This window comes from Oncorhynchus mykiss, chromosome 15 (genome assembly GCF_013265735.2).
Source record: "Oncorhynchus mykiss isolate Arlee chromosome 15, USDA_OmykA_1.1, whole genome shotgun sequence".
Lineage (NCBI taxonomy): Eukaryota > Metazoa > Chordata > Actinopteri > Salmoniformes > Salmonidae > Oncorhynchus > Oncorhynchus mykiss.
Window position 1 is genome coordinate 35285878 of NC_048579.1, and position 27597 is coordinate 35313474.

A 27597-nucleotide genomic window follows, 5' to 3' on the forward strand; every position below is an offset into this window, starting at 1 on the left:
ACAGATCAATTCCAAAAAAATAACAAACACTGGGGCTACCATAATCATTAATTAACAGGTCACGGTACAGTAGCTATCAGTAAAGTGCAATTTCATTTTGAAACACAATAATTGTTTGGAGATTGAAGACTCCCATAAACATCACCCTCATTTCGAGGTTACAGCCACAAGCTGTACTCCAAGTTCCCTCGCAATCAATATCCATTCAAAATGAGCATCTCTCTCCCTCTCTCGCATCTCTCTCCCTCTCTCGCTCCCTCCCTTCTCTCTCATTTCCTCTCTCTGTGTGTCACTGCATATTTCATTATTAGTGATGAACAACAACATTCTTTGCAGGCAAGGAGTCTTTTCATGTGAACCATCCTCGACTCCCATAAGACATTGCATGATGGACAATGTTTTGTACAGTATGCGTGTCTGAGGTCCCATTGTAGATGAAAAGCTTGTGAAAAGTACTATGACAGTACACATAGTAGGGGAAAAAATAGGCTGACTTGTACAAAAGTAGGCCAACCGTTACTATGTCGATCAATAAAAATGTAAATGGATTCACTTGATTCACACAGTGAGCGAGTTTCCAACAGCTCTAAATCCAAGCAGGCTCTTTTTTTTAAGCTTTAAATTACATAATTTATCCTTTTTAATAGCCGGGTCATATCTCTCGTCTTCACCCATCACTTTTCCCTGGGAGCTAACCAAGACGTGTTGCCTGTTCACTGGCTAATTCCCAAATGACCATGCACCATAGAGATACACAGGGACTAGGGTACCATTTGGGATGCAGCCTGAGTCTCTGAGTCTATTGGTGACCCTCCCACATGCCCTCCTGCTCCCCGGTCCCCTCTGCATTTTAAGTAGGCTAATTTCTCTGGTGATCTGGGATTTGTGAGTTTTTCGACTCAATTGAAGAAGCTGACACAGATCGGGTGGTTTTCACAGAGCATGGAATACACTTCCTGTTGGATCCAATTAAACACTGTCACTTTGTCACTCAGTCAATCGTTGCCTGTCGTACTGTACAGTGCGTTCGTAAAGTATTCAGAACCCTCCCCTTTTTCCACAGTCTGTTACATTACACCCTTATTCTAATCAATCTACACACAATAACCAATAATGACAAAGCGAAAACAGGTTGTTAGAAATTTTGGCAAATGTATTAAAAATTCAAAACAGATTAATTGGACATGATTTGGAAAAGCATACACCTGTCCATATAATGTCCCACAATTGACAGTGCATGTCGGAACAAAAACCAAACCATGAGGTCGAAGGAATTGTCCGTAGAGCTCAGAGACAGGATTGTGTCGAGGCATAGATCTGGGGAAGGGTACCGAAACATTTCTGCCGCATTGAAGGTCCCCAAGAAGACTGTGGCCTCCATCATTCTTAAATGAAAGAAGTGTGGAACCACCAAGAATCTTCCTAGAGTGGGCCGCCTGGCCAAACTGAGCAATAAGGGGAGAAGGCCTTGGTCAGGGAGATGACCAAAAACCAGATGGTCACTCTGACAGAGCTTCAGAGTTTCTCTGTGGAGATGGGAGAACATTCCAGAAGGACAACTAACTCTGCAGCACTCCACCAATCAGGCCTTTATTGTAGAGTGGCCAGACGGAAGCCACAGTAAAATGCACATGACACCCCGCTTGGAGTTTGCCAAAAGGCACCTAAAGGACTCTCAGACCATGAGAAACAAGATGTTATTTTCTGATTAAACCAAGATTGAACTCCTTTGCCGGAATCCCAAGCATCACGTCTGGAGGAAACCTGGCAACATCCTTACGGTGAAGCATTGTGTTGGTTGCATCATGCTGTGGGGTTGTTTTTCAGCAGCAGGGACTGGGAGACTAGTCAGGATAAAGGGAAAGATGAATGGAGCAAAGTACAGAGACATCCTTGATGAAAACCTGCTCCAGAGTGTTTAGGACCTCAGACTGGGGCGAAGGTTCACATTCCATCAGGACAACGACCCTAAGCACACTGTTAAGACAACACAGGAGTGGCTTCAGAACAAGTCTCTGAATGTCTGCCTTGAGTGGCCCAGCCAGACCCCAGACTTGAACCCAATCTAACGTCTCTGGAGAGACCTAATAATAGCTGTGCAGCTATGCTCCCCATCCAACCTGACAGAGCTTGAGATGATCTGCAGAGAAGAATGGCAGAAATTCAGATGTGCCTAGGGTCATACACAAGAAGACTCGAGGGTGTAATGGCTGCCAAAGGTGCTTCAACAACGTACTGAGTAAAGGGTCTGAATACTTATGTAAATTTTATATTTAAGCATTTGTCATTTTTTACCCCAGTTTTTGTTCCTGTTTTTGCTTTGCCATTATGGGGTGTTTTAACCCTCCTGTTGTGTTATTTTCATGATAATTCCTTGTGTTCTAAATCGAAAATGATCGCCCAGTTATAGCTGATTATAAATCCACAATAATACGTATATTATGACTTATTGTTGTGTTAGATCTTTTAACCTTTTGCGACTAGGGGTATTTTCATTTTTTTGATAAAAAACGTTCCCATTTTAAACGCGATATTTTGTCACGACAAGATGCTCGACTATGCATATAATTGACTAGATGGATAGAACATACTCTGACGTTTCCAAAACTGCAAAGATATTGTCTGTGAGTGCCACAGAACTGATGTTACAGGCGAAACACAGATAAAAATCCAATCAGGAAGTGCCGCATTTTTTGAAAGCGCTTCATGCCAATGACTCCTTATATGGCTGTGAATGGGCTACGAATGAGCTTACACTTTCTACGTATTCCCCAAGGTGTCTACAGCATTGTGACGTCTTTTTACGCATTTATGTTGAAGAATAGCCGTGAGGGACCACATTGAGCAGGTGGTCACATGATGGCTCCCGCAGAAAATCTTGCGTAAAGTACTGAGGTAGCCATTAATCCAATCGCTTCTAATGAGAAACCAATTGTCCCAACAGATATATTATCGAATAGATATGTGAAAAACACCTTGAGGATTGATTCTAAACAACGTTTGCCATGTTTCTGTTGATATTATGGAGCTAATTTGGAAAAAAAATTGGCATTGTAGTGACCGCATTTTCCGGTCGATTTCTCAGCCAAACGTGAAGAACAAACAGGAGCTATTTCGCCTACAAAAATAATATTTTTGGAAAAAAGGAACATTTGCTATCTAACTGGGAGTCTCCTGAGTGAAAACATCCGAAGTTCTTCAAAGGTAAATTACTTAATTTGATTGCTTTTCTTATTTTCGTGAAAATGTTGCCTGACGCTAGCAGAGCCTAGCATAGCATTATGCCATGATAAACTTACACAAATGCTTGTCTAGCGTTGGCTGTAAAGCAAAATCTGAGATGACAGTGTGATTAACAAAAGGCTAAGCTGTCTCTATATTTCATTTGTGATTTTCATGAACAGGAAGAGTTTCTAGGAAGATTTATGTCTGCTGCGTTATGCTAATTAGTTTGAGGCGATGATTACGCTCCCGGATCCGGGTTTGAGAGTCACAAGAAGATGCAACTTAAATTCTTGTGAACATTACAAGTTTTGAACTTCTATTTGCTATTAATGGCCTGTAGGGCTTATTGACCTGAGCTCATGCAGGACTCTCTCCTCCTCACCAGTGACATGATCATATAAACGATTAAGGGCCTCATGTCGTTTGGTCATTGTGAGCCACAGAATGAATTGTGAGCAAGGCCTCAAAAAAGCTGCAAGAAAAGTTCTATATATTATTGAAACAATGTTGCGATTGTTTGTGAGAATGCCAGCAGGTGTGGTTCCCATTGGGGAAGATTTTATTGGGGAAAGGTTCCCTTGGGGGTTGCCATGGAAGCCAAGAAGGGGAGTGAGGTGTGTGTGTGTGTGTGTGTGTGTGTGTGTGTGTGTGTGTGTGTGTGTGTGTGTGTGTGTGTGTGTGTGTGTGTGTGTGTGTGTGTGTGTGTGTGTGCGCGCACTCAAGCACACAAGCATGTGGGGTCTGGGAGAGGAAGTGTGTCCGTCTAATGAATGTGCATGTGCCTGAACTCAATTTTATACACTAATTGTAGTCTCACCCATTCATTTCTAATGACTAGCCATTTTTGACAGGGAACACCACAGGTGTACAAAAGTGAAAGAATCACCCAAAATGTAATGAAAATCATCAACATGTATTTTGTGTGTTCAGATGCCCTGTGTGGAGAAAGTCATGGAACCTTATGACAGTCAGATTAAATTAACTACATTTTTCAGAGAGAAAATCAGTCCAATTTGACGGGAACACAGCAGGAGGGTTAATCCATCTTAGAATATTGCTGTAATGTAACAAAATGTGAAAAAAGGGTATGCACTGTATATCAGTCAAGTACTTTACCTTGTAGTTAACGATGACAATGACCCTCAATACTAGATGTGTATTGCTTAGTAAATATTAAGAAAATATGTGTTGTTCATAAATGCACGATGACACATTTAAACAAAAGAGGATTGTTAATTAAATCTCTGTATCTGACTATCCTTTATGTAGTGTCTTTATATTTTTGTTTAAAGCAAGTGTGAAGTCATGTGGGTAGATGCATAACAAAACAACTGTCAATTATGTTGTTCATAATAATTAAGAATAAATCGTAGAGATGAGACAAGACAATTAGTAGTGAGAATTCCTGTCTTGCCTAATAATTTAAAAAGTTTGCTGTTGGGCAGAATTCTTGGAGATGCAGGCAGATTTCTCAACTCAACGATCAATGACCACAGTTTGTTGCTTCTGATCATTACGATTTGCCTCATTAAATGACTAGCTCCGACTAACACTAACAATAACCAGGTTTCAGTTTGTGTCATGGTTCCATCAGTCACCAGAGGGCGGCAGAGACCGTCCTAGAGACATTAACAACACTTAGGTGTGTCCTATTTACTCATTATGATCTCCCTGTTAAAGGTGGACTCACGGAAGCTCGCTCCACACTACATAGGAGATTCAAGATCCTGAGTCGAATCAACCTGGTCACCTATTGTCTCCAGCTTCCCAGGTCTATATGGGTCTGTACATCCTTCCATGTCTCCCGTCTTAACCGCTCTGGTACGCTAGCGTCCCACCTCGACAACAGCCAGTGAAAATGCAGGGCTCCAAATTCAAAAGAACAAAAATCCCATAATTACAATTCCTCAAACATACAAGTATCATACACCAATTTAAATATACACTTCTTGTAAATCCAACCACAGTTTCCGATTTCAAAAAGGCTTTACTGCGAAAGCACACCATGCGATTATGTTAGGTCAGCACCTAGTCACAGAAAACCATACAGCCATTTTCCAGCCAAGGAGAGGGCTCACAAAAGTCAGAAATAGCGATTAAATTAATCACTAACTTTCAAAAGTTAGTGATTAATTTAAGGGAAGATCACAGGTGAACAGCCACAATTGTTTGCCTGGTGTTGGTGTCGGGCAGATGAGAGGACTAAGGAGGATTGCGCTCTGTTCTAAGTGTGACAACATAGTTTAATGAATGCCTCGGCTAATGGCACCCTCGAACTGACACTCGAACGGCGATAGTCCAGTTGTCGAATGCGGCAGTATGTTATGAGCATATTCCGCCAAGACTAGGAACTTGCTCCAGTTGCTGGCCTGAGTAGAGACGAAGCAGAGGAGGAAGTTATCCAGCTCCTGGATGGCCCGCTCAGTTTGCCAATTCGACTGAGGGTGGAACCCCGAGGAGTGCCTCACCGATGCCCCCAACAGGGAGCAGAAGGCCTTCCAATACCATGCGACAAACTGGGGACCATGTTCCGAGACAATGTCCTTGAAAAGTCTCTGTAGTCGAAAGACATGGGTAACAATGAGATCAGCGGTCTCCCTTGCTGAAGGCAACTTGGGTAAGGCGATGAAATGGGCTGCCTTGAAGAACCGATTGACGACCACCAGAATAGTGGTATGCCCTTGAGATGGAGGTAAGCCTGTGAAGTCGACAGACAGATGAGACCAGGGCCGGCTGGGGATGGGCAGAGGTTGGAGCAACCCGGCCGGTCGCTGACGTGCAGACTGGCTTTGGACACAGATGAAACAGGTCGCAACAAAGGATCTGACATCCTCCATCATGTTGGGCCACCTGAATTTCCACGTCAGGAACTCCAGTGTTCAATTGACCCCTGGATGCCCAATTAATTTAGAGATCGCGGAACGTAAAGTCTGTTAGTGTGTCCCCCGCCGGGGTCAGGTTCTCAGGTCTGGGCTTGTCGGACCGTGGTCTCAGTACTCCACATCACAGGGGCCACAATCCGTGAGCTGGGGATGACAGTCTCTGCATCCCTCTCCTCTTTAGAGACATCATGTTGGCGGGACGGGGCGTCTGCCTTCTGATTCTTAGATCCCGGGAGAACGGCTAGCGTGAAATCAAACCTGTTAAAAAACAGAGCCCATTTAGCCTGTCGAATGTTCAACATCTTGGTTTCTTAAATAGAGACCAAGTCCTTATGGTCCGTCCAGATCACAAATGATGAGGTTCTCCCTCCAACCAGTGTCTCCACCCCTCCAGAGCCCACTTAACTGCCAAGAGCTCCAGGTTGCCTACATTGTAGTTGCATTCCTCTGGCGAGAACTGCTTGGAGAGAAAGGCGCATAGGTACAGTCCTCCTCATTCCGCTGTAAAAGGACCACCCCTGCCCCGTTGTCTGAGACGTCCACCTCCACCACAAAGGGATAATTCGGATCAGGATGAACGAGGATGGGTCCAGTGGTGAAATGTCCCTTGAGCTCCATGAATGCCCTGTCAGCCTCGGGGTCCAGCAAAATCAGGTCAGGGATTTTAGGGTTAGAACCGTGAGAGGCGCTGCCACCTCACCAAAGTTGCGTATTAAGCAGCTGTAAAAATGGGCAAACCCAAGAAACCGCTGGACCTGCTTGAGTGAGGTGGGATAGGGCCAGTCGGCTACCGCCTCAATCTAAAGGGGATCATTTGGATGCCTGAGGTAGATAGAATGTGACCCAGGAAGGAAACCTGGGACACGTGGAACTCACACTTCTCTATCTGACATAGTTGACTCTGCAGGAGGCATCTCATGACTTGGTAGCCGTGCAGTTTGTGTTCCAGAAGGGTTTTGGAGAAGATCAAGATGCCCTCGGGGTAAACAAAGATGAACCGATTCAACATATCCCTAAGGTTCTCTTTGACCGATGCTTGAAAGACTGTCGGTGAGTTTAATAATCCAAAGGACATGACTAAATACTCATTGTGGACACAATGGGTGTTAAAGGCAATCTTCCACTCGTCTCCCTCCCTGATTCTTACTAGATTGTTGCATTGTGGAGGTCCAGTTTGGTGAATAAATGGGCCCCTTGGACCAACTCCAATGCTGAGAACATCAGGGCCAGGGGGTAACGATTCTTGGTGGTAATCTGGTTCAGCCCTCTGTAATCGACGCAAGGACAAAGGCCTCCATCCTTCTTACCCAAGAAGAAGGAGCATGCACCAGCAGGGCATATAGAGGGGAGAAAAAAACCTGCCTCCAGTGACTCCCGGATGTAATTGTCCATGACTGCTGCTTCAGGGGTCTAGAGCGAGTACAGATGCCCCAGGGAGGTATGGCGCTGTGTAGGACTTCTATAGCACAATCATAAGGAAGATGGGGGGAAGGGTGGCGGCCTGCCTCTTACTGATGGCCTACTGGAAGTCGAAGTAATTGGGAGGGAGAGCGGAAAAGTCATCAAGGGATGCAGGAGGCCACAGTGAGGCTCATGGTGGGGTCTTAGACATTTAGTCTGGCAGTCCTTACCTCAGTCTAGCATTTGTCCAGCGACCAGGAAAATACTTGCGAAAGTATTCACCCCCATTGGTATTTTTCCTATTTTATTACCTTACAAACTGGAATTATATTGATTGTCTGGGGGTTTGTATAATTTGATTGAAGATGCAAAATATTTTTAATTGTGAAACAAACCAATGAGACAAAAAATGAAAACTTGAGCGTGCATAACTATTCAGCCCCCCTACAAAGTCAAAACTTTGTAGAGCCACCTTTTGCAGCAATTATAGCTATAAGTCTCTTGGGGTATGTCTCTATAAGCATGCCACAGCTAGTCACTGGGATTTTTGCCCATTCTTCAAGACAAAACTGCTCCAGCTCCTTCAAGTTGGATGGGTTCCGCTGGTGTACAGCAATCTTTAAGTCATACTACAGATTCTCAAGTAGATTGAGATCTGGGCATTGACTAGGCCATTCCAAGACATTTAAATGTTTCCCCTTAAACCACTCAAAACAGGTTTCCCTCAAGAATGTCCCTGTATTTAGCGCCATCCATCATTCCTTAAATACTGACCAGTTTACCAGTCCCTGCCGATGAAAAATATCCCCACAGCATGATGCTGCCACCACCATGCTTCACTGTGGGGATGGTATTCTCGGGGTAATGAGAGGTGTTGGGTTTGCACCAGACATAGCATTTTCCTTGATGACCAAAAAAGCAATATTTTTGTCTCATCTGACCAGAGTACCTACTTCCGTATGTTTGGGGAGTCTCGCACATGCCTTTTGGCAAACACCAAATGTGTTTGCTTATTTTTTTCTTCAAGCAATGTCTTTTTTTCTGGCCACTCTTCCGTAAAGCCCAGCTCTGTGAACTGCACGGCTTAAAGTGATCCTATGGACAGATACTCCAATCTCCACTGTGGAGCTCCTTCAGGGTTTTCTTTGGTCTCTTTGTTGCCTCTCTGATTAATGCCCTCCTTGCCTGGCCTGTGAGTTTTGGTGGGCGGCCCTCTCTTGGCAGGTTTTTTGTGGTGCCATATTCTTTCCATTTTTTAATAATGGATTTAATGGTGTTCCGTGGGATGTTCAAAGTTTCTGATATTTTTTATAACCCAACCCTGATATGTGCTTCTCCACAACTTTGTCCCTGAACTGTTTGGAGAGCTCCTTGGTCTTCGTGGTGCCGCTTGCTTGGTGGTGTTGCAGACTCTTTGGCCTTTCAGAACAGGTATATATGTACTGAGATCATGTGACACTTAGATTGCACACAAGTGGACTTTATTTAACTAATTATGTGACTTCTGAAGGTAATTGGTTGCACCAGATATTATTTAGGGACTTCAAAGCAAAGAGGGTGATACATATGCACTCACCACTTTTCCATGTTTTATTTTGTAGAATCTTAATAAGAAACATGTTATTTTTTTTTACTTCATTGTTTTGAAATAAAAATAAAAATCCATTTAAATTACATGTTTCAATGCAACAAAATAAGTACTTTTACAAGGCACTGTAGTGGGTTATGTTGCGCTATCCAGGGGTACCCTAGGATAAGGTGGTTCTAAGGACCAGTGATCAACAGAAAACTAAGAGTCTCAGAATGGTTCACCCCAGCCAGCAGTAGAATGGGCTTGTTCGGATATTCCACCTGACAGGAGCCAATGTGGCATACATCAAGGGCTTGAATCTGCAGACGGATGGGATATTTCATGCAGGGGATCTGTAACTCTTTGGTGATGTCTTGATCAATTAAATTGAGGCTACGGCTTGAATCTGGTGCTGACTGTTGTCCTAGTGGAGGGTTGCAGGTAGAGACAGATGGTGACTGGGTAGCCAGGAGGTAACTGCACAGCTTGCCAGGATCTCCCCCTGTCTTGGCGAGCCCTGGCATTTCCCATCAGCTCTGGGCAGGTAGCACGGACATGGCTGAAAACTCTGCAGTAGAGGCAGCAGTCTTCGCGCATGCGCCTGTCACCCTCCTGTGGGCTCAGATGTGTACATCCCAGCTGCATTGGCTCCTCAATGCTGGGTTCGGGGGGCTTGGGGTGCTCAAAAAAAAACGGAAAACTGGGGTGGTGTTAAAAAAGCGCTGTCTCACGTGTTTTCGGAGGCGGTTGCCGATCCTGATTACCAGCGTTATCAGGGACTCAAGGTTCTCTCCCAGTTCTCGAGAGGCCAGTTCATCCTTGATGGAGTTAGACAACCCATGGTGGTAAGCAGTGATCAGTGCCTCCGCATTTCACCCACTCTCAGCGGTGAGGGTGCGGAACTCAATGCCAAAGTCAGCCACTAGTCTGGCACCTTGGTCAAAGACTAATCACAGCTCGGCAGTGAAGGCTAATATAGAGCTGCAGGATGGTGGATGCTGGTCCCATACCACCGTTGCCCACGCCAAGGCCTTGCCCAACAGTAGAGAGGTTATGTAGGCAAACATGGCCTGATCGGTGTGGAGCGAGGAGGACTGTAGCTCGAACACCAGAGATTACTGGGTTAGGAACCCCTTGCATCCTCCCGGGTGGCCATCATATTGCTCAGGGGCTGGGATCTTGGGTTCACGGTGCAGGTTCTCTGGGGGAACTACAGCGCCTGTAGCACTGGGTGATGAGACTTGGACATTGGCTCCTCCTCAGTTGGGATTGGACTATGGTTGGACGGAGTCTGTAAGTGCCCAAAGGGTTTCTGATATATGGAAGAGTTGTTCTTGCTGTCGCCCCAGCAGTGCTCTTTGGTGTGTTACAACAGTCTTGATCTGGGGGATCTCTGCTGGGTCCATGTTGTATGCTGAAGCTTGCTGTGACATGGTGAGGTTGGACCCAAGTGTCGAGAAGAGACCACGTGAGGAATCAGTGGTTAAGGATAAACATAATACTTTATTGAGAACTGGTAACGGAAGGATGACAGTAACACTGGAAAAACTTCAAACTAAGTCTCAAACTCACTCAGGAGACGAACACACACGGCACACAATTCAAGCTTCAGCAAATGACGACAGAAAACACACCTCTTTTAATCGCTATTTCTGACTTTTGTGAGCCTTCTCCTTGGCTGGATCTTCATCAGATAGCACTCATAGGACTTCATGTTACACAATCCATGTATGTTTTGTTCGATAAAGTTCATATTTATATCCAATAATCTCAGTTTACATTTGCGCGTAATGTTCAGAAATGCATAGTCTCAAACAAACATCCGGTGAAACTGCAGAGAGCCACATCAAATAACAGAAATACTCATCATAAACATTGATAGAAGATACAAGTGTTAAACGTACAAATAAAGATAATCTTCTCCTTAATGCAACCGCTCAGATTTCAGAAGGGCTTTACGGCGAAAGCTCACTTTGTGATTGTGTTAGGTCAATGCCTAGCTACATGAACCCATACAGCCATTTTCCAGCCAAGGAGAGGGCTCACAAAAGTCAGAAATAGCATTAAAATGAATCACATACCTTTGATGATCTTCATCAGGTGGCACTTCCAGGTCTCCATGTTTGACAATAAATGTTTGTTTTGTTCGATAACGTTACTCTTTATGACTAAAAACATCCTTTTTGTTTACACGTTTTGTCCAGTAATCCGAATTCATTTGCATTAAGTCCAAACGAAAAGTCAATTAAACGTACAATAAAAGTTGCCAAACGATGCTTAAAATCCATCCTCCGGTTGTTTTTGTCATAAATAATCAATAATATTTCCACCAGACAAAATCTTCATCAATAGGAAAGGAGAAACAAGAAAGGCGTGTTCCCGATCAGGCGCTTGGCTGATGTCTGGAAACTTCCACTGGCCTCTCATTGAAAGTGCTGTATCTCCCTAATGTTTCAGAGTAAAAGCCTGAAACAATGCCTAAAGACTGACCACATGTAGAAGAAGCCACAGAGCTTGTGAACTGGGTCCTGAGTAGCAGGCAGTTTATTTTGGGCACGCTTTTCATCCAAAATTCCGAATGCTGCACCCTACCCTAGTGATGTTAAGCTGGTAAGGACCAGTCCCTTCTCTCCCCCACACATGTCCCTCCGCCCCCTCGTTTTGTCGATGGTCGCCTGTTCTACACTGTCTGGCGTCTATTGGATGCTCGTCGGTTCAGAGGCATCCTGCAGTACCTTTGCTGGAGCTTGAATTGTGTTCCGTGTGTGTTTGTCTCTTGAGTGAGTTTTTGAGACATAGTGTTTGTTGTTTACCCAATGTAACTGTAATCCTTCCATTACCGTTTCTCAATAAAGTATTATGTTTATCCATAACCACTGATTCCTCGTCTGATCTCTTCTGATAATGGAAAAGTATTTGCACCTGGGTCCAATAAATATTATGTGTGTTTCTTGCAGTAGAACCTGGAGGAACCCTAAAATGTAGTAGTGTGAATTAGTTGTTTTTTTTCAGATCAAAATAACAAGAGACACACAAAGGCTGCACCCTCAGAGCAGTGTGGACTGTGGACCACAAAATCAAGAGCTCCCGACGTGGGCAAAAGCAAGAGAAGAGCTTGGGTAATCTCCTCATAACCCCGTTCACCCTGGAGATTGTCCTCCTTTGGAAATGTCTAGTCAGACAAAGAGGGGGATAGTGCGATGGTATCAACTGTAATAGACTGGTGGGGATTGAAGGAAAGGCTAACCACCTCACTCACTCAAATGGCCCTGGGTTCATCGAAGACAGCTCCTTCTCAATTATTTTTTATAAATTAACAGGCTTTTTCTATTGAGATCTAGCACAGACTATCAGGAATGGATGTAACTGCTCGAGCAAGTCAGTGGAGGAGGAGATTCAAGGATTGAGGCAGGTGCATTTTGTTAAGGTAACTAATTTTGTAGGAAGAACAGTACATGCACCATGCCTTTGTTGTTTTTGGTAGTATATCAATCAAATCAAATCAATTAATTGTATTTATAAAGCCCTTTTTAAATCAGCAGACCCCAAATATATGACACTGAACACATTGGCAATTTAAGAGGGAATCACATCCATAATACATATATTTTTAGTGAAATAAATATTTTAGTATTGGGCTCTGGCACTATTGCTATTGAATGTAAGTGCTTGTGTTCCAGAAATATTGTAGTATATATTGTGGTAAATATTCTTGAAAACAACAACGACAAACGTGTTGCTGATTAATCCATAGCCTTTTGAAGCATCCCTAGATTGTATCTTTAAAGTTCAGTGCTATTTGTTTTTGCTGTTGTTTTTATTGTTGAAGTATACGCCCAGTGAGCTTCCTTTGTTGACAATCTTCCTGGGAAGGGAAGGATGCTGACGATTCATTTTCAGACACAATAGCTACAGTGCCTTCAGAAAGTGTTCACACCCCTTTACTTTTTCCACATTTTGTTGTGTTACAGACTGATTTTAAATGTATATTTTGTCACATTGATCTACACACAATACCCCACAATGTCAAAGTGGAATTTTGTTTGAAGAACATAAAAAAAACTAAAACAATGAAAAGCTGGAATGTCTTCATCAATAACTATTCAACTCTTTATTGTGGCAAGCCTAAATAAGTTCAGGAGTAAAAATGTGCTTAACAAATCACATAATAAGTTGCAAGGACTCATTCTGTGTTAAGCAATAGTGGTTAACATACTTTTCTTATAGTATGTTTAAAACTTCTTCGGGATAAGGGGCAGTATTCGGAAGTTTGGACAAATGAGGTGCCCAAAGTAAACTGCCTGTTACTCAGGCCCAGAAGCTAGGATATGCATATAATTGGTGGTATTGGATAGAACTCTGAAGTTTTGAAAACTGTCAAAATAATGTCTGTGAGTATAACAGAACTGATATGGCAGGTAAAAAAACCCAGACAATACATCCAGATTTTTTTTTTCAGCTCACCACTGATTACAATGGCTGGCAATGGGAATATAAAAGGAATACCTCCCAGATTGCAGTTCCTAGGGCTTCCACTAGATGTCAATAGTCTTTAGAAAGAGTTTAAGGGTTGTTATTTGAAAAAGGAGCTAGACTATGTAGTTTTTGTAAGTGGCTCCCATTTTGGCAGTAGTGTTTGTAGCGCGTTCCGGTGAGGGCGCGCACTTCGTTATTCATATCTAATGAATATACTATTCTCCGTCTTAAATTGTATCATTTATTTACACATTAGGGTACCTGAGGATTGATTAGAAACGTTGTTTGACTTGTTTGGAAGAAGTTTATTGGTTACTTACGGGATTAATTTGTATGCATTTTGAATGAGGGAAACCGGTGGATTACTGAGTCAAGCACGCCAACTAAACTGACTTTTTTTGTGACATAAAAAAATACTTTATTGAACAAAAGGACCATTTGTTATTTGTTGGGACCCTTGTGATTGCAACCAAATGAAGATCTTCAAAGGTAAGTGATTTATTTTATCGCAATGTCTGACTTTCGTGATGCCTCTGCTTGGTTGGAAATGTACAGTGCCTTGCGAAAGTATTCGGCCCCCTTGAACTTTGCGACCTTTTGCCACATTTCAGGCTTCAAACATAAAGATATAAACCTGTATTTTTTTGTGAAGAATCAACAACAAGTGGGACACAATCATGAAGTGGAACGACATTTATTGGATATTTCAAACTTTTTTAACAAATCAAAAACTGAAAAATTGGGCGTGCAAAATTATTCAGCCCCCTTAAGTTAATACTTTGTAGCGCCACCTTTTGCTGCGATTACAGCTGTAAGTCGCTTGGGGTATGTCTCTATCAGTTTTGCACATCGAGAGACTGACATTTTTTCCCATTCCTCCTTGCAAAACAGTTCGAGCTCAGTGAGGTTGGATGGAGAGCATTTGTGAACAGCAGTTTTCAGTTCTTTCTACAGATTCTTGATTGGATTCAGGTCTGGACTTTGACTTGGCCATTCTAACACCTGGATATGTTATTTTTGAACCATTCCATTGTAGATTTTGCTTTATGTTTTGGATCATTGTCTTGTTGGAAGACAAATCTCCGTCCCAGTCTCTTTTGCAGACTCCATCAGGTTTTCTTCCAGAATGGTCCTGTATTTGGCTCCGTCCATCTTCCCATCAATTTTAACCATCTTCCCTGTCCCTGCTGAAGAAAAGCAGGCCCAAACCATGATGCTGCCACCACCATGTTTGACAGTGGGGATGGTGTGTTCAGCTGTGTTGCTTTTACGCCAAACATAACGTTTTGCATTGTTGCCAAAAAGTTCAATTTTGGTTTCATCTGACCAGAGCACCTTCTTCCACATGTTTGGTGTGTCTCCCAGGTAGCTTGTGGCAAACTTTAAACAACACTTTTTATGGATATCTTTAAGAAATGGCTTTCTTCTTGCCACTCTTCCATAAAGGCCAGATTTGTGCAATATACGACTGATTGTTGTCCTATGGACAGAGTCTCCCACCTCAGCTGTAGATCTCTGCAGTTCATCCAGAGTGATCATGGGCCTCTTGGCTGCATCTCTGATCAGTCTTGTCCTTGTATGAGCTAAAGGTTTAGAGGGACGGCCAGGTCTTGGTAGATTTGCAGTGGTCTGATACTCCTTCCATTTCAATATTATCGCTTGCACAGTGCTCCTTGGGATGTTTAAAGCTTGGGAAATCTTTTTGTATCCAAATCCGGCTTTAAACTTCTTCACAACAGTATCTCGGATCTGCCTGGTGTGTTCCTTGTTCTTCATGATGCTCTCTGCGCTTTTAACGGACCTCTGAGACTATCACAGTGCAGGTGCATTTATACGGTGACTTGATTACACACAGGTGGATTGTATTTATCATCATTAGTCATTTAGGTCAACACTGGATCATTCAGAGATCCTCACTGAACTTCTGGAGAGAGTTTGCTGCACTGAAAGTGAAGGGGCTGAATAATTTTGCACGCCCAATTCTTCAGTTTTTGATTTGTTAAAAAAGTTTGAAATATCCAATAAATGTCGTTCCACTTCATGATTGTGTCCCACTTGTTGTTGATTCTTCACAAAAAAATACAGTTTTATATCTTTATGTTTGAAGCCTGAAATGTGGCAAAAGGTTGCAAAGTACAAGGGTGCCGAATACTTTCGCAAGGCACTGTATGTAATGCCTTTGTGAGCCGGGCGCTGTAATCAGATAATCACATGGTGTGCTCTTGCCTTAAGCCTTTTTGAAATCTGACAAAGCAGCTGGATTAACAAGAAGTTAAGCTTTTAAATGATGTATGACATTTTCATGAATGTTTAATATTACGATTTTTGTAATTTGAATTCCACCGGATGTTGTCGAGGCCAGGCGCTAGAGGTACGCCTATCCCAAAGAGGCTCCCTCAATCAAAATAATGAATTTCAAGCACAGATTCAAACACAAAGACCAAGGACATTTTTTAATGCCTCACAAAAAAGGGCACCAATTGGTAGATTTGTTTTAAAGAACTCTGCAGTGGCTGAATATCCCTTTGAGCATGGTGAAGTTATAAATTGGGCTTTAGATGGTGTATCAATAAACCCAGTCACTACAAAGATACATGCGTCCTTCCTAACTTAATTGCCGGAGAGGAAGGAGACTGTTCAGGGATTTCACCATGAGGCCAATGGGGATTTTAAAACAGTTAGAGTTTAATGGTTGTGATATGAGAACTGATGATGAATCAACAACATTGTAGATCAAATTAAATTGTATTTGTCACATTCGCCGAATACAGCAGGTAGACCTTACCGTGAAATGCTTATTTACAAGCCCTTAATAACCAACAATACAGTTTTATGAAAATAGAGTCAAGAAAATATTTACTAAATAAACTAAAGTTATAAAAAATAAGAAAAAAAGAAACACAATAACGAGGCTATATACAGGGTGTGCCGGTACAGAGTCAATGAGCGGGGGTATAGGTTAGTCGAGGTAATTTGTCCATGTAGCTAGGGGTAAAGTGACTATGAATATATAATAAACAGTGAGTAGCAGCAATGTAAAAAGTAAGAGGCTGGGGGGGGGGGTGTCCGGGTTCAGCAGTCTTATTGCTTGGGGGTGGAAGCTGCTAAGGAGGCTTTTGGACTGAGACTTGGCCCTCCGGTATCGCTTGCCATCCGGGAGAGAACAGTCTATGACTTGGATGACTTGAGTCTTGGACAGTTTTTTGGGCTTTCCTCTGACACCACCTAGTATATAGGTCCTGGATGGTAGGAAGCTTGGCAACAGTGATGTACTGGGCCGTACACACTATCCTCTGTAGCGACTTGCGGTCGGATGCCGAGCAATATCAGGTGGTGACACAACCAGTCGGGATGCACTCTATGGTGCAGCCGTACAACCTTTTGAGGACCCATGACAAATACTTTCAGTATTCACAACTGCCCTGGTGTGTTTGGAACATCATAGATCATTGGTGATGTGGACACCAATGACCTTGAACATCTCATCCCGCTCAAAGGCAGCCCCAACAATGTGAATGGAGGCATGTTCAGCTCTCATTTTGCTGTAGTCCAAGATGAACTCCTTTGTCTTGCTCACGTTGAGGGAGAGATTGTGTCGTCAGCAAACTTAATGTTGGTTTTGGAGTCGTGCTTGGCCAATCAGTCGTTCGGTGAACAGGGAGTACAGGAGGGTCCACCATGTTGAGGATCAGCAGTGTTGTTGCCTACTGTCGTGGAACTGTCAGTACTGAGAGAGACTTGAACAATTATTAAACCAATCATCTTTATTTAACATTGATTCATTATTGCAATGTGTGTTGCTGAGTGCTTAGCTGATAATGAAAAAACATAGATCTTTTATAGGCCCTAAAAAATGCTTAGTCAGTCACTTCTACCCTTCCCATAAGCCACCTTGGTCCATCTCCTGGTCATCGGCACGGTATGTAGTTTTACTTCCAATCTGGCTTAGTTTCGACGATGCCAGGGAGATGAGACAATGAGGCATTGTTCTAAAGTCTTCCAGGCTCTCTCTATCTCAGGTCACACGGGAGACATGGTCAGCTCATTGTCAGCTCAAGCTATCTCCAGCAAAACCTATTTCCTTGACCAGACCCCCAGACTAGCTGCAGGGAGATAGAGTGCAAATCTCTTTAACACAACATTAGTATGACAGAAATGTATATTTTATTTGTTAAGTAATTCATTGTTAAATATCCAACAAATGAGGTAAATACGTAATATTTCTATCCTGTCACACTACCCTTACTACCTGGAGGGTGGCCCGTAGGAAGTCCAGGATCCAGTTGCAGAGGGAGGTGTTTAGTCCCGGGATCCTTAGCTTAGTGATGAGCTTGGTGTGGGCACCATGGTGTTGAATGCTGATCTGTTGTCAATCAGCATTCTCACATAGGTGTTCCTTTTGTCCAGGTGGGAAAGGGAAGTGTGGAGTGCAATAGAGATTGCATCATCTGTGGATCTTGTTGGGGCGGTATGCAAATTGGAGTGGGTCTAGGGTTTCCGGGATGGTGGTGTTGATGTGAGCCATGACCAGCCTTTCAAAGTACTTCATAGCTACTGATGTGAGTGCTATGGGGAGGAAATCGTTTAGGCAGGTAACCTTTTCTTTCTTGGGAACAGGGACTTTGGTGGTCTGTTTGAAACATGTTGGTATTACAGACTCAGTCAGGGAGAGGTTGAAAATGTCAGTGAAGACACTTGCCAGTTGGTCCACGCATGCTCTGAGTACACATCCTGGTAATCCATCTGGCCCTGCGGTCTTGTGAATGTTGACCTGTTTAAAGGTCTTGCCCACATCGGCTACGGAGTGTATGATCACACGGTCGTCCGCAACAGCTGGTATTCTCATGCATGCTTCAGTGTTGCTTGCCTCCGAGCGAGCATAAAAGGCATTTAGCCTGTCTGTTAGGCTAGCATCACTGGGTAGCTCGCGACTGGGTTTCCCTTTGTAGTCTGTAATAGTTTGACAGCCCTGCCTCATCCGACGAGCATAGCAGGTGTGTTAGGATTCAATCTTAGTCCCATATTGACAATTTTCCTGTACGATGGTTTGTCTGAGGGCCTATCGGGATTTCTTATAATCGTCCAGAATCGTGTCCCGCTCCTTGAAAGTAGCAGCTCTAGCCTTTAGCTCAGTGCGGATGTAATCCATGACTTCTGGTTCAAATGTGTACCTACTGCCACTGTGAGGACGACGTTGTCAATGCACTTATTGATGAAACGACTGACTGAGGTGGAATACTCCTCAATGCTATTGGATGAATTACAGGACATATTCCAGTCTATGCCAGCAAACAGTCCTGTAGCGTAGCATCCACATCATCTGACCACTTCCGTATTGTGCGAGTCACTGATACACCCTGCATTAGATTTTGGTTGGAGGGCGAGTGAGAGCTTTATACACCTCTGTGTGTGGAGTAAAGCTTGTCTAGATTTTCATTCCCTCTGGTTGCACATGTGACATGTTGGTAGAAATGAGGTAAAACAGATTTAAGATTGCCTGCATTAAAGTATTTGGCCACCAGGAGCGCTACTTCTGGATGAGCATGTTCTTGTTTGCTTATGGCCTTAAATAGCTCATGGAGTGTGGTCTTAGTTGGTTTGTGGTGGTAAATAGGTGGCTACGAAAAGTATAGCTAGTGTGGTCTATAGCTTATCATGAAGTACTCTACCTCAGGCAAGCAATACCTCGAGACTGCCTTAACATTAGACATAGTGCACCAGCTGTTATTGACAAATGGACACACACCCCACCCCTAGTCTTACCGGACATAGATGTCATGTCCTGCCAATGCACAGAAAACACAACCATATATTATCCGTGTCGTCGTTCAGCTACAACTTGGTGAAACATAAGATATTACTGTTTTCAATGTCCTGTTGGTAGGATAGTCTCGAATGGAGCTCATCCAGTTTATTCTCCAGTGATTGAACGTTGTCCAATAGAACGGATGGTAGAGGTGGTAGAGGTTACCCACTGGCTGACAAATTATTTTCTTCTTGTGAATGAAGAGATTTGTGTCCGGGAGCAACAATATATCCTTTGCTTCAGACTCATTAAAGAAAAAATCTTTGTCCAGTTAGAGGTGAGTAATCGCTGTTCTGATATCCAGAAGCTCTTTACCGTCATAAGAGACATTTAGCATTATGTACAAAAAAAGTTACAATGTGAAAAAACACACAAAATAGCACAATTGGTTAAGAGCCCGTAAAATGGTCGCCATCCCCTCTGGCACCATTCTTTCATTGCATTGTTATTTCACCATACCAAAGTAAATGACTGAGTGAAAAGATGAATGTCTGTACAGAATACAAATATTCCAAAACATGCATCCTGTTTGCAATAAGGCACTTAATTAAGTAATAATTTTGTCCTACATACAAACACAACACATAACTGAGTAGCAGTCTTCTTATTTTAAAAGTTCCTGAGTGGTCTAGTTACAGGTTTAACTTACCCCATGTGTGGTGTTCATGGTTTTGTTATTCATCCAATGTTCGTGGGTCTGATGGACCCACAGCATTATTCGGTTTTTAAAACAATTCAGCCATAACAATTGATGTAAAAATACTTATTACTTAGATGTTGACATATCAATTACAAGAAATATAAACAGCACACATGGTTAATATTTGCCATTTACCTCTGCTAGATTATATTTATCAATATATATTTTTTATTATAATCAAGACATGGGTGGAATAAATCATGTTTATCTTCATCAAACATAAATGAAACAAGGTTTGATTCACTATTGATGTTTATTGCTTTGACCTGAACAAACTGGAAGAACAATTTTAACAAACAGTATTTATAAATGAGCCCCATTAAACACAAATTAAGGCTGGTCAACACACCACATGAGAGACAGAGTTTTACTGTGTATGTGTGTGCAAATGTATTTCTTGCACTTGATGCATGTGTACTGTGTCTTCATGTCCTTCTTGGGTCCACACACATCGCAGCGCTTCTTCTTGTTGCTACCAGTTGCAATCTAGAATGATGAAAACACTTAGTTCAGGAATTTTATGAACATCTCACTCATTCACTCTGATATACAGTATATCTACAGCAGGCCAAGGTAGGAGAGTCAGGCAGACACATATATGCAACAACATCACTCACACTTACTTCTGATATTGAAGTTGTGGTTTTGTGGGTCGGGCAGATGGGGCACCATCATCCTCCTCCTGAATCCTCCTCACGAGGACTGCTGAATCTGGGTTCCTTGGGATATGTTCCTTCCTCTGGATTTTTGGTCTTACCAATGCCTTGCCCAGTTCATCAAAAAAAGGGATGTCTCCTCTGGAGCTTCCCTCTGTTCCAATCTGGGTTCAACGACATCCAGATGACAAATGTGTTGTACGTCGAGATGTCCAAGATGTTGAAGAATATCACAAGTGGCCAACATAGGGTTATTCTTTTGCAGCTGTAGCCAGTCACCAGCTTATCTAAATTGTCCACTCCTCCTTTTGTGGCATTGTAATCCATCATGATTTCTGGTTTTTGATGTTCCTTGCCACAGTTTCTCCCATCCCTATGCAGCATACTCATGAGTACCACATTTCTGCCCTTCTTTGGCACGTAGGACACTAGAGACATGTCGGATGTGAACTCAAACTTAAAGGAATTGATAGGCCTGTTCCGTGTATTCAACAGCACAGGTGGGAGCGCTGGCTTGTTTCTTCATACTGTTCTTACCATTGTCAGCTTCGTCTTGAGGAGCTGCGATCCCAGCTTGTGTAAAGTAAAAAAGGTATTGCATGTGATGTTATGGCCACGGAGTCCCTGTGTCACGTCCAGGACATCCCTTGTTTCTTCTCAGGGGCTCCTCCATCTGGCTTCCCCGTATGCACTTGCAAGTTCCATGCATATGATGAAGCAGCTTCACAGGCAGCCCAGATCTTGATTCCATATTTAGACGGTATGTACTGCCTGAAGGGGTAGCGGCACCTAAATGGCATAAGCTGCTCATCAACAGTAACGTTGGGCCCAGGGTTGTAAAACGTTGGCCACCCACTTGTCCCACACTGACCTGATGGGGCATACTTGTCTCTTTGCCGCAGAGCTGGTCTGGTGTCTTGGTTATTGAAGTGGATAATCCTGGAAATAATGTGTAGGTTTTTCAGAGATATTGATACATGGAAAAGTTATATGGCAGTTTCTGCATCCCACATGGATTCTGTGGATTCCCCATTGGATCTGAAAACAACAGCAAGGATAAGAAACTCAAAGTATGCATGTAAATTAGTTTGGTCCATCTCCTTCATCTCTCTCCAAAAACACTCCTTCCTTCCAAATTAGTGCTGTCCAGAATGATTTTTTTGGATGGTGTCTGGGAGAAACAGTTCAAAAGAAGAATTTGTCCTGCTCATGAGTAACCGCCATCCACGTTAGCCCTGGTTGCATCCTCTATATTTTGACATTCAGATTTTTCCTCTTGCTGGCTTCTGATGAGCTGGCTGCTGACTGGCTGGTCCTGGGTCTGGTTGAGGGTCAATTTCATCCTCTTCTTCCAACTCACTGTCAGACTCTAAATTGACAGAGACATGATCCTCAGATTCGGAAAATTCTTAATCTTCCAAAGTGGAAGATGCTCTTTCCACACTAAATTCTCTCTCTGCAAAAAAAAATGTGTCTAAGGCCCTCTGAGCTGAGACTAATTTTGCCATACTGATTGATTGTGTAAGGAACCAAACATGCATAGCTTTATTTGTTCTGTCCCTCCCCCAGTTTGCACATGGCTGGGGTAAAAATATAGAATTCTTTAAAATGTATTGAAATATTGTATTATAACAACATTGTGCAGGTTCCCCGCAAGATATTGTGTAGTTTCACACACAACAAAGGGTAAAGAGTGCGAGAAAAGCGGGAGACAAGCAGACAGGTCGGGACTGGCACAGGGAGGAGGAAGACAGAGTGAAGGCACACAGCAAAAAAATATCTTACTTGTTTTCACCTACACACACACTTTCCCACACTTTTATTACCCTCAGGTCCAGTGGACCCAAACACCACATATGTATTGTAGATTTGTATGGGGGTGCACAATGTGCACTCAATGAAAATGTGTTACTTTACATGTTCTTCACAGAAAATGAGCCAAGGCCAATGAGTCTCAGGTTGAAAAAATTGTTCAATTAATCATTTTTATTTTAGTAAACATTGAAAATGGGTCCCACAGACTCAAACAAGGATTCAATTGGCTTGACAACATCTTTGCTAGCAACCACAACAACCAACTTGACAGAGCTTGAATAATGTTTTTAATAATAATGGGCAAATATTGTATTATTCGGGTGTGCAAGACTTACCCCAAAGGACTCACAGCAGTAATCGCTACAAAAGGTGTTTCTAACATCAAATAAAATAAAATAAAATATATTGGTCACATAAACATGGTTAGCAGATGTAAATGCGAGTGTAGCAAAATGCTTGTGCCTCTAGTTCCGACCGTGCAGTAATATCTAACAAGTAATCTAACAGTTTCACAACAACTACCTTATACACACAAGTGTAAAGGAATGAATATGAATATGTACATATAAATATATGGATGAGCGATGGCCGAATGGCATTGGCAAGATGCAGTAGATGGTATAGAGTACAGTATATACATATGAGATGAGTAATGTAGGGTATATAAACATTATATAAAGTGGCATTGTTTAAAGTGACTAGTGATACATTTATTACATCCAATTTTTAATTGATAAAGTGGCTAGAGATTTGAGTCAGTATGTTGGCAGCAGTGAATACTTATGAATACTTATCTAATCAAGATACACTGAGTATACCCTCCGCCTTTTGCCCTCAGAACATCCTCAATTCGTCAAGCATGGACTCTACAAGGTATCAAAAGTGTTCCACAGGGATGCTGGCCCATGCTTATTCCAATGCTTCCCACAGTTGTGTCAAGTTGACTGGATGTCCTTTGGGTGGTGGGCCATTCTTGATACCCCTTGGAAACTGTTGCTCGTGAAAAATCCAGCCGCATTGTAGTTCTTGGCAAAAAACACGGTGTGCCTGGCACCTAATATTGTTAAAAGGCACTTACAATTTGTGTCTTGCCATTCAACCTCTGAATGACACACAGACACAATGCAAGTCTCTGTTGTCTCAAGGCTTAAAAGTATTTCTTTAACCTGTCTCCTCCCCTTCGTCTGCACTGCTTGAAGTGGATTTAACAGGGGACATCAATAAAGAATCAGTAGCTTTCACCTGGACTCACCTGGTCAGTCTATGTCATGGAAAGAGCAGGTATTTTTGATGTTTTGTACACTCAGTGTATATCAGTGTTGTTTTTTCATGCATGTTTAATAAATGTCAAATAAATATATACATGTTGACCTTAGTGTTTTGTCTAGATTTGTAACACAACAAGGCTTTGTAACACATCAAGGCTTTGTAACACAACAAGGCTTTGTAACACAAGAAAATGTGGAAAAATGTAAGGGGTGAAAAATACTTTCTGTATGCACTGTAGATGGAAGAGTGCAGAATATCCAGAGCCAAAACACATTTTATACTTCTTAGTAGGGTTGTGCTCATTGTTCATAAACAATGCTCAGTGAGTGATTGCTCTGGAGCGATGTGCCTTTGTGAGTAAAGCAGGAATAAGCAACCGTAAATGTCAGATCCTCCGTCTTTGTGTTGTTTTAATGGAAAGTGTGTCCATGTGCCAAGGTCTTCTGCTTCTTTGGGAGCCAGGGTTAAGTAATGCCCCGGCTCCATTTAATATCTTGGAACCTCATTGGCCTAGACCCACCATTGTACTGTATGTACGGTGTGCCAGGTAAACGTCTTAGGCTGTGTCTCAAATGTCACCCTATTCCCTATATAGTGCACAAATTTTGACCCGAGCCCTATATGCCCTTGTCAAAAGTAGTGCACTAAATAGGGAATAAAGTGCAATTTGGGACATATGTCTTGGAATATCTCATATCTGAGGAATTTTAAAATGAATGAACAGTAAAGGTTACGGTTATTTCATGCATGAGTACTGTATCGGCTAAGGTGAAATCAAGCATGCATTCCTTTCCTATCGAGTTCACTTACGTAGCTATTCATGGAATAAGTTTTGAAAGGTTAAATTCTTTCCAGATTCCAGACAATCTTGAACAGTGCACAAGATATATCAACATATGGAATGTGTGTTATGCTGCCAATGGTAGCCTATGCCATGTGATAGACAGACACATGACTGACTACTGTATACTTTGGCATCACGAGGCCACCCTGTTGTGATATTTTTTTTTGTCACAGCTATTTGCCAGGCAGCACAGCATACTCTTATTGTATGCTAAAAGCCATCTATCTCTGCTGTTAGATGGAAGACTACTGTGGTGTGGAGATCAGCTGGACAGGATTCGAGAGTACAGACAACTGAACTACTGTATCCGTTCTCCTGGGTGACAGATGGTGGCTCCGTCCCAAATGGCACCCTATCCCCTATATAATGCACTACTTTGACCAGGGCCATAGGGCTCTCGTCATAAGTAGTGCATTATGTAGGGAACAGGGTGCCATTTGGGACGCAATTTGATATGTAACCTAACCTCTCAAATCCCCTGGAAGGCATCGCTCTTTAACCCATGTATAGTGATTATTCTGCCCAAGACAAGTGGATTGGACTAGCTTCTGCCTATAGCATCCTCCTGAATAGAGAGAGAGCAAATAATGTCTGTAAGAAAATATATATTAGTAGTGCCTCTTTTGTCCAAACCGGAAATTAGGCTCTTGATAGAATCTAATTATGGCTTTGTTTTTGGATTTCGATCAACGTATTCTAAGAAAACAAGAGAATCAGGTTTATCTATAGATGAACTATACCCAGCAGGATAATGAAAACAAACAGAAACAGTTAGTTAGAATGCAAAGATGGCTTTGAAACCGGTCACTATACAAGAGAATAAGATTTGTTTATAGATCAACAATGTCAAGTAGGACCAGTAATGGAAAACAACAAACTATTTTTCTCTTCAAACAGATAGGATATGTCATTGATAGGTCATTAATTCTTGATACAATATCTCTCTCCTACCAAAATCAAATAGATGCATTTTGTTCAGTACTATTAAAACCATATTGCAAATACTGTACATTGGATATACACATAATAGTACAAGTCATTTAGGCTTCCCATTTCTTGTCCACATGAATGTGTATTGATTTGATTGCAACGGTGGGCTTGTAACTGAGAAGATTGTAACTAATTCTGTGCTCGTTTGAGCCCCACACCTTCATTTTGTTTGTTTGCTACTTCAAGGATTTTCACACATGCAGAAACAACCTTACAAATTTTAAGCAGATATTTTTTCCCCTCAAGCAAGAAGGACGTCGAAAGGGTTGAGTAAGAAAATAGGAAAACAAGACAAACTGCACTTTTATACAGAGAAATGAACAATTGTCTCCTGGAACGTTCCTGATATTGTGAAAAGTAAACAACCCATATCCTGCAAACTCACACTAAAATTGACATACTTTTCAATGGGCCTTGTACAGATTAAATCACACAATGCGACCACTGATCTTTTCTATAACCTTGTAAAAATATTGATCAAGATACGAAATGGACTGATTGCTACTGAAGAGAAGTGTGTGTGTGTGTACTAGTTTTTTTTATCACAGCTACCGACTATACCAACTACTATGTCATTATTATATTCTATATTATAGACATCACAGCCGAGACCCTGCTGTTTTCTGTAGATTGCTGTTAGAGTCAGTTCACACAAAGGTTCACAGGAATACAAGTTCAACAGTTGCTCAAGGTGTTTTGCCTCTGGGAGACAGAGAGTGAGAGAGATTGAGACTGAGAACTGAAGTAACAGGCAACACATATTAAATCCCAGTCCTTGATCTGGTTTCAGTGCACAGAGGGGCGAGACAGTGAGGCACTTTAATCCCCTCACACACATACTAATCATTACCAGAGTGTGTATATTCTTTACTTTACAATGTGTGGGAATGAAATATCAGTACTAGCTTCAACAGGCATGGAATCTATTACATTGGATTGAGCACTGGGTAATTTACGCAATTTGGACAGTGACATGAACTTTCTTTTGTACTATATGTACAGTACTGTACTATGCATTGATTCAGAATATCTGTTTAACCCTAGTAGAAAGTACATGGAGCTATATCCTGCATTATTATAGTGATAAACATGATTGAATGGGTCCTTTGGGGAAGGCTGCATTCTCTGCCTTACCAAGGTTGCATAGTCATTTGAAATATATTGGAAAGTGTAGAAAGGCTAACCTTGGCAATGAAACATTTGGACAATCAAGATCGAAAGGATGTTGGAGCAGCCTATTTTTATGTTATGCATCTTTTAAATAAACTGTCAAACTGAATGATTATTTCTCACAAGGCCCTTGTCAGAATCCAAATTCTGGCCTAGACAGTAATGGCACATTGCTTTAATAACTTATACACCACAACTTTCTCCCCTCCGAATCTACAAGGAATAGGGCTTTGGGCCATCACGAGTCAGAACAGCTTCAATGCACCTTGACATAGATGCTACACGTGTCTGGAACTCTATTGGAGGAATGTGAGAGATTTATTCCACAATAAAATCCATAATTCGTTTTTTTTTGTTGATGGTGGTGGGAAATGCTGTCTCAGGAGCCGCTCCAGAATCTCCCATAAGTGTTCATTTGGGTTGTGATCTGGTGACTAAGACGGCCATGACATATGGTTTACCTTGTTTTTATGCTCATCAAACCATTCAAACCACCCGTGCCCTGTGGATGCAGGCATGGTCATTTTATGGCGGCATAGCCATGGAGAGCAAAAATAATGGCCAAAATAATGGCTTGCCCAGCATTTTTTCACATCACCCTAAGCATGAGGGGATTTTTATTGTTTAATTACCTCAGGAACCACACCTGTGTGGGAGCAGCTGCTTTCAATATACGTTGGCTCCCTGGCAAGTGTTTCCATTAGTTTGGCAGTTGCCTGTATTTTCCAACCTTGCATTATTAGTTACTGTAAATTAAAGAGCCTAAGGTCATTGGCCCTATAAGCTCTATTAC

General features: G+C 42.2%; 1 protein-coding gene across 2 annotated transcripts in view; it reads left to right on the top strand.

The window, feature by feature from the left end:
* The window catches only part of LOC110490018 (cadherin-18), a 368917-nt gene that overhangs the window by 293455 nt on the left and 47865 nt on the right, over positions 1-27597 (top strand). The window lies entirely within an intron of this gene.